Source organism: Bufo bufo, unplaced genomic scaffold, assembly GCF_905171765.1.
Source record: "Bufo bufo unplaced genomic scaffold, aBufBuf1.1, whole genome shotgun sequence".
Taxonomy (NCBI): Eukaryota; Metazoa; Chordata; class Amphibia; order Anura; family Bufonidae; genus Bufo; species Bufo bufo.
Window position 1 is genome coordinate 4,457 of NW_024401199.1, and position 7,270 is coordinate 11,726.

The 7,270-nt window shown below is 41.9% G+C and overlaps 1 long non-coding RNA gene across 2 annotated transcripts; it reads left to right on the forward strand.

The window, feature by feature from the left end:
* Window positions 1–221: 221 nt before the first annotated feature.
* Window positions 222–6,628, forward strand: LOC120985023. Of its 2 annotated transcripts, XR_005775494.1 has the most exons (4): window positions 222–1,669; window positions 2,333–2,378; window positions 4,138–4,257; window positions 6,227–6,628. It is a non-coding gene; the product is annotated as an uncharacterized LOC120985023 (long non-coding RNA). The 2 variants fall into 2 exon arrangements; XR_005775493.1 differs by lacking the exon at window positions 222–1,669 and having other exon boundaries at window positions 2,135–2,378; window positions 6,227–6,627.
* The last annotated feature ends 642 nt before the right edge of the window (window positions 6,629–7,270 follow it).

Here is a 7,270-nt window from a genome sequence, read left to right on the forward strand (position 1 = left end):
TCCCTCAGCAGTCAAGCCACGCCCCTAGACTGTGCATTTCTCACACAGCTTTGGCTCCATAGAAGTGAATGAGACTTGTGTGAAAAACGGAAGACATCCAGGTGCAATGTGTTTTTTACTAATGGTTGCTAGGAGATGTAGATTGTTATTCTTCAGTTTTTCTTCACATGTGTGAAAAATGCATGCAATCCGGATACAATACAGACAGAAAAAAACGCACACACTGAACTCAAACGCAGAAAAAAATGGATTGAACTTGCATGCAAAATCATCAGTCTTTCCCTGAACAGACCCTTGCAAAATCCGTATCGCTCATGTGAAAGAGGCCTTGGACTACATTTACAATCCAGGATTTTGCTTGTGTAATGATGCAAATGACTGTATAAAAATATGACAAAGGGCACATGTGGTATGGTATTTTTTTTTCTGTATGTTGCCATATGGCATTCATCATGGGTACTGTATTTGTTCCATATGGGTACTGGATGAAAACAGACAGGAAAAGCTGCTTTTCTCATGGCTGCTTTTATAAAAGGTATTTTAAGTGACAACCATATGGAGGATTCTCAAAGATTTGTATACATAGACACAAGTCTTTAGTTTCTGCTGGGGGTAGGGGGGTTGATTGGCATCCATGTTGCATCTAGTGGAGCATACCATAGTTTTTTTAATTATCTAGCAGATTGTGTATAAAAGACGCCTCCATTTTTAAGAACAGCATAACGCGATATGGAACCCCCTCCCCATAGTGTAGTGTTAGCACCATGTTATGGATCAGCAGCTAATGGGACTGGTAAGAATGGTTTGGTTGTTGTTTTGGACAATGACAAAATTCCCCAAAATCTCAATGAAGGTCTGGTAGGTGGAGCCAGTGACTATTGAGAAGGTTTGACAAGAGGGAAAATGGTGTAAAGACCATGTCCACCATGTTTTCTGCTGGATAGTTGTTGGATCTGGATTCACATCCACCATGTTTTCGACTGGATAGTTGTGGGATCTGGATCCATGTCCACCATGTTTTCTGTTGGATAGTTGTGGGATCTGGAATCATTGTCGTACAAAACATTTTGTTTTAAGACCTATCCTAATGTTTGAGGAATATTAGATTAAAACGACTCTCTGGTTAAAAAAAAAAAAAAAGTACATGAAGCGGGATATGAACAGAACGGCTGCTGCCCTCATTTTCATCCTTTCAGCTTCAGATCTGACGATTCCTGGACTCCTCTTCTGTCATCCAAGAAGGGCCCCACTGCTACTCAGACTACCTGGTTCACACTGTGCATTTAGTAGTCCAAGACGGTGTTCCTCAACTCCAGTCTTCAGGGCTCACCTGCTGGTCACGATTTGAGACTATCTCACAGAATAAATACCTGGGGTAAGTCCTGATGCATTGACACTAATAGTATCACCAGCTCTATACTAAGGAAATCGTGAAAACTTGACCGTCATAAGGGGCCCTGAGGACTGGAGTTGAAGAACACTGGTCCAAGACACTTGAGCAGTTCTGACTAATCCAAGAGCAGGGCTAGACAAGCAGGAAGTGTCTCGGACCACCAATGAACAGTGTGCATTAAGTAGACTGAGGAACTATGGGGCCATCTTGAATGACAGATGAGGAGTCAGGGAATCGGCAGATCTGCTGCTGAAAAGATGAAAAGGAGGGCACCAGGTAACTTTTCTTTTCATTCCCAGTAAAGTGAATTTTTTTCTTGAGCCAGAAGATCACTTTAAAGGGAACCTGTAACCATGAAAATGCTATGTAATCTGCAGGCAGCATGTAATAGAGCAGGAGGAGCTGAGCATATTTATATATGGTTATTTTATTTGGAAAATATTGAGCATAACTTGTCATTTATTAATTTATATCTATGCTCATTCTGGGCTTTAAAGTCAAGGTGTCGGTCCTATCAGTGACTGACAGCTATCTCTGTATACACAGTTATAGGGAGAAGGCTGTCAATCACTGATAGGACCGTCTCCTGGACTCCAAACCCCAGAATGAGCAGGAATATAAATGAATAAATTACAAGTGATACTGAATCTTTTCCCACAAATATACTTATATCAATCTGCTCAGCTCCTCCTGGTCTATAACGTTAACAGCTCAGACACCATGTTCACCGTGACAGGTTCCCTTTAAGTAGAAGTGTGAGTCTGCTCTCTTCTGTTTTTCTTATGTTGTGTTTCTGTCTTGTTTTGTGTGTTTTCCCTTTCTTTTACCTCTTTACCTATGTAATATAATAGGTGAGATAAATGTAATGATTTAGACAAACTTCTGAAAAAATACATTTTGTAATTGGTCATTTGTCCTGTGCTTGTTCTCCCCTTTAAGTACATACACCCGAGTGAAGAGGTTCATTCAGGCAGATAAAGATAAGGTGAGCCGGTTTTGCGCACTTATTACTAATTCTGGATGTTGATCTTCTGTTACTGCCCTGTATTGTTCTCTTTCCATTGAAGTCCCTCATACACGTTGTGAGTCAGGCGAACATGCCGATTTGGTTCCAACCCTCCCTTGATGACAGATGTCAGGGGAGAAAAAATTGGAAAAAAAGGCATAAATCACACATTCACATATTATGTATTTATCACGAGGCTCTTAGTACATGTTTCAATCAAAAATGTATAAGCCCCCCCACCAGGTCACAGGGACCACTTTGGAGTGGGTACCTACACTAATCTGGCACAGCACCACATGGTGAATGACGCTCCTGGGTCTTGCCGCTTACAGGTGCTGTATCATGGTGGTCCCCATGTGAAATTGTGCCACATTCGTCTTGGGACTCACTCAAAAGAGACCACCTTGACGTGGTGAGTGGGCTTATGCATTTTGATCAAAATGTATACGAAGAGCCTTGTGTTCATGTTTATACCTAGCAGCCATAGGTCAATGTAAAGCATGTGGAAGTCTGATCCATGACTTTTTCTCCACAGTTGTTGCAAAAAAAGGATTGGGCTTACTGGATTTCAACATGCTCAGTCCTTTGCTCCAATAGAAGAGAATTCCCCTCTTCCCATTGAACACACATAAACAGTTAGCTCAGTATGTGAGGCAGAGTCGGGAGAAATTTTGTTGGACAGTTATTGTATGTGACCCGCCAACTTTACTCTGCCACTATTTTATTGTCAAGATGGGAAAACCTTCAAAGATAAGCTGTCACTAGACTCTTTACAGTGAAGAGGACCTGTCTCGTCTCCTGACATGTCAGGTTTAGTAACTACTTGCATTCCCCATGATATAACCATTCTGCGGCATCTATTTTTATGTCCATATATTGTGCCATTCCTCTGTTAATTCTCTTAGACATTTGCGATTAAAGGTACAAATGTGTGTGACCTTTTGGGGGGGGGGTCCTTGTACAATCTGCTGTGACTGGATAGTGTCAGACTGTGAAGGGATAAGCCCCCAACTGGTAACATCCAGCTGTACCTTTATTCATAAACTTCTAGCAGGAATAACAGAGGAAATCCACAACAGATAAGAATAAATGCTTCTTAATTGCCTTTTTATTGATGTTTTCTAAAACAGACAGGAGAGGTGACAGGTCCTCTATAAATGTATGCATCTAGGACACCCGTACACATAAGAGAAAAGTTGGCCTAACCATGGGACAGGCCAACCACCTTATGTGCATGGAGGCCTTCCGACAATCCCCTGACAGATGTGATAGATTGAAGGATCAGCTATGGTGAATTTCCACGAATCATAACCATAACCGATCCTTACGGGATCCTATTGTCTTTAGTCAGTGGCATACATAGAGCAGTAAGGGCCCCATAGCAAAGATCAAAATGGGCACCCGACACAGGACAGAAAGATTTCTGCCTAAACCCTTTTCGATGACCCTTGGGCCATTTTTCCACTGACTGACTCAGAGTCCTGACCAAGTTTTCAACTCCAGTAGAAGAGGAGATAATCCTAAGACTGGCCCCCCCCCCCCCCTTGCCCTGGGCCCCATAGCAGTCGCATGGTCTGCCGCTATGGTAGTTACGTCCCTGTCTTTAATGCAATCTATGAAGTTTGCCCTTAAAGCAGTGCTCTTTGTGGATGTGTAGAAAATGAGAGGTATTCAGTAGATACATGATACGACCCCGGCACATATGTTACAGTAATATGTATGTCCTTTATCACTTCAGGTATTAATATTTAACCCAGCCTTTTTTAAATACATCCATGATAACTGGACCAATCATCATGGAAAGTATCCATCTACTGGAATGCTGGCGCTCTTTTTCGCATTACATATATGTGATGAGGTGAGTACATCTAATTATTAATATTACTAATTAAAGTACATAATGTATAGTCACAGACTTAAAGGGGTTTTCGGAATCCTATAACTGATGACCTATCCTGCAGATAGGTCATTAATATCTGATCGGTGAGGAATCGACACCCCCCTTTCCCGACCAGCTGTTCCCTGCAGGTGCTGGAAGTAGCACTCGCACAGGAGCTGGGCTGCAGTAACCTGGCATGGCCACTACACGTTGAATGGCGCTGTGCTTCCAGCTCCGTTAATATTGCTAGTTCTGGCACCAGTGGCTGCAGGGAACCAGGGGTGCACCACCAATGAGGCCAGGTAAGGCGATCGCCTCAGACATCACCAGGTAGGGGCAAGAGGGGAGCAGCATAAGGGCCATGGGCAATGAGCACTTTCATTGTGGCAAAGGGGTTAAGTTAAGAAATTTGCATTGGGGATGGGGTGCCGTTTAAGTTTTCGCCATAGGCAGCAGAAAGGCTAGGTGTACCCCTGCAGGGAACAGCTCATTGGCAAAGGTGCTGGGTGTTACACCGCCACAGATCAGATATGGATGACATGTCCTTGGGAAAGGTCTTCCTTAAGAGCTTGGAAAACCCTTTAAAGGCTTTCAAAAATAATCTAGCGCTACAAATGCTACAAAATAATAAAAAGCCCATACAAGCAGTGTCGGACTGGCGTGCCTAGGGCCCACCAGTAAAATTTATTTTGGGGGCCCACCGTACAGATACATTCAAATATTACCTGCTCACACAGCAGCAAGATGCTACCAGATAATTGAATATGGGGGTCCCTGCAGCAACTTTGAGAAGGTAGGTCACTGGGGAGAAGAGGACACTGGTAGCTTTCCTCTATACCTAGAAGTCATCTCAGCTCTGATCGCATCTAATGTATAATAATATACTGGGGAGTTTCTTTAAAGAGGACCTGTCACCGCTCCTGACATGTCTGTTTTTAATAGCTTCATGCATCCCCCATGTAATAACAATTCTGGAGCATCTATTCTTATGGCTCTATGTTGTGCCATTCCTCTATTATTCCTACTAGAAGTTATGAATGAATGAAAGGTCCTCTTTAATAATCTATCAAGTTTTTTCTGTGAACATAGGCTGGTTGAGGTGCTGTACATTGAATATATGTATGTAGTGCAGTAAGTCTACTGTGTTATGTGCCACTTGTGCAGGGGGCGGGAGACTAGGGACCCACCTTGCTCAGGGGCCCACCGGAGATTCACCTTTACCCCTGTGGGCCAGTCCAAGCCTGCATGCAAGCCTTTTAAATCCAATGTTTCCCCACTGGTCTGTTTACCTTGCTGAATCAATGACGTTCCACCGATATGATGGTTGTGGCCAGTGACTGACTGCAGCACACTGCTTCAGCAAAGTAAACAGGGAGCGGCAGAGGACCACTGGAGCGACCAGCAGGCAACAGTCTGTCTCAAACAGTGGAAATGGTCAAAATCAGCCCTTTTGGGTGACTTTTATTGTATATTTTTCATAAGGAGATGACTATAGTTTGCATGATCGTTTAAATAAATGCACTTGCCGCTTCTTTTGGCTATACCCCACAGTTAAAGGGGTTGTCCGGGCTACAGATATTTACCTACAGTATTCTCAGGATAGGTTATTAATATCCGATCAGTGCGGGTCCAACACCCAACGCCCCCACGATCAACTGTTCTGGGCAGCCACGGCTCCGTAAACTATACTGTATATAGATCACAGTGGGAATGCCAGGTGTCTGCCCCTAGTGTACTGATATTGATGACTTATTCTGAGGGTAGGTCATCAATATCTGTAGCCTGGACACCCCCTTTAACTACCATTAAACAGTAAAAGTTATCCACCAGATTTTCGAAGACTCCTGATATCTATGAACCTTGTACATATCTTCTTTTAGTAGCTTTGTGAATAATTGTGATACCGGGAATGATCTTGGCAGTAATTGACTTGTGTTCATTTCCGTAGATATCAGTATTTGGTTTCGGTGCAGACCAAAAAGGAAATTGGCACCACTACTGGGAAAACAACCGATTTGCAGGCGCTTTCAGATGGACTGGCGTTCACAATGCAGAATTTGAGTCAAAACTGATAGCGGCGTTAGTCCAGGAAGGAAGACTGAAATTCTACAGATAACGCACTTTTCTCTGCATTCATAAAAAGATCATGTTTTCTACTTTGTTAATATAAAAAAAACTCATGCTGTATCCTGTGACTCTCATGGTGAATTTGTGTTGCTCCATTATGAAGCAAGTACTCCTCCTGACTTCAGACAGAGAAGATATATCTTCTTGGCAAAACTATAAAAGAGAGAAATTTATTCTTACATCTGTGTCGTGGCTTTAAAGAGGACACAAAGTTTAGATGACAATTTTTGAGTATTCTTTCTTGAGCTGTTGCTCTGCTGTTCCTTCTGGAAATGTATGAATAAAATTTCAACTGGGTGTTATCATTCCTCGTGTCAATGGGGCATCTGCCAGCAAACTCTGACTACATCAAAGGGACACATTCTATTAACGTGGGGAACTATAATTCCTAGTTATTAATGTAAAAAAAGGAATTGTAAAAAATTGTAAAAAAAAAGGTAGCAGGCACTCGCTATTAACACCTGGATACACTATATTTATTATAATTGGAATTTGTTAAAAAGGTCAATAATACACAGTATACGTAAATTTCTAAAATACCATATAAGAATGATAAAAATAGAAATAAAAATAAAAAAAAAAACTTGGTATCCTTAGTTAGATCAAATGGATATAGATCAATTATGGGTAGTCACTGTATGTTTGTATAGCAATGTTAGTCACAGGTTTCAAATAATTAGCAGCAGTTTTTATAGTTCCTTAATTGCAAGGTACTCGATATGTCCCGAAATGGTCAGGTGGTTCGTACTATTGTGGGTGCGTTAACCCCTGATTTATTCCTTATGGACTGTAGACAAATATGTATAAACAGTTATACACAATTTTTTTGGTTCAAGGTAACTCACGGTTTTTGCGGGTGCCAGAT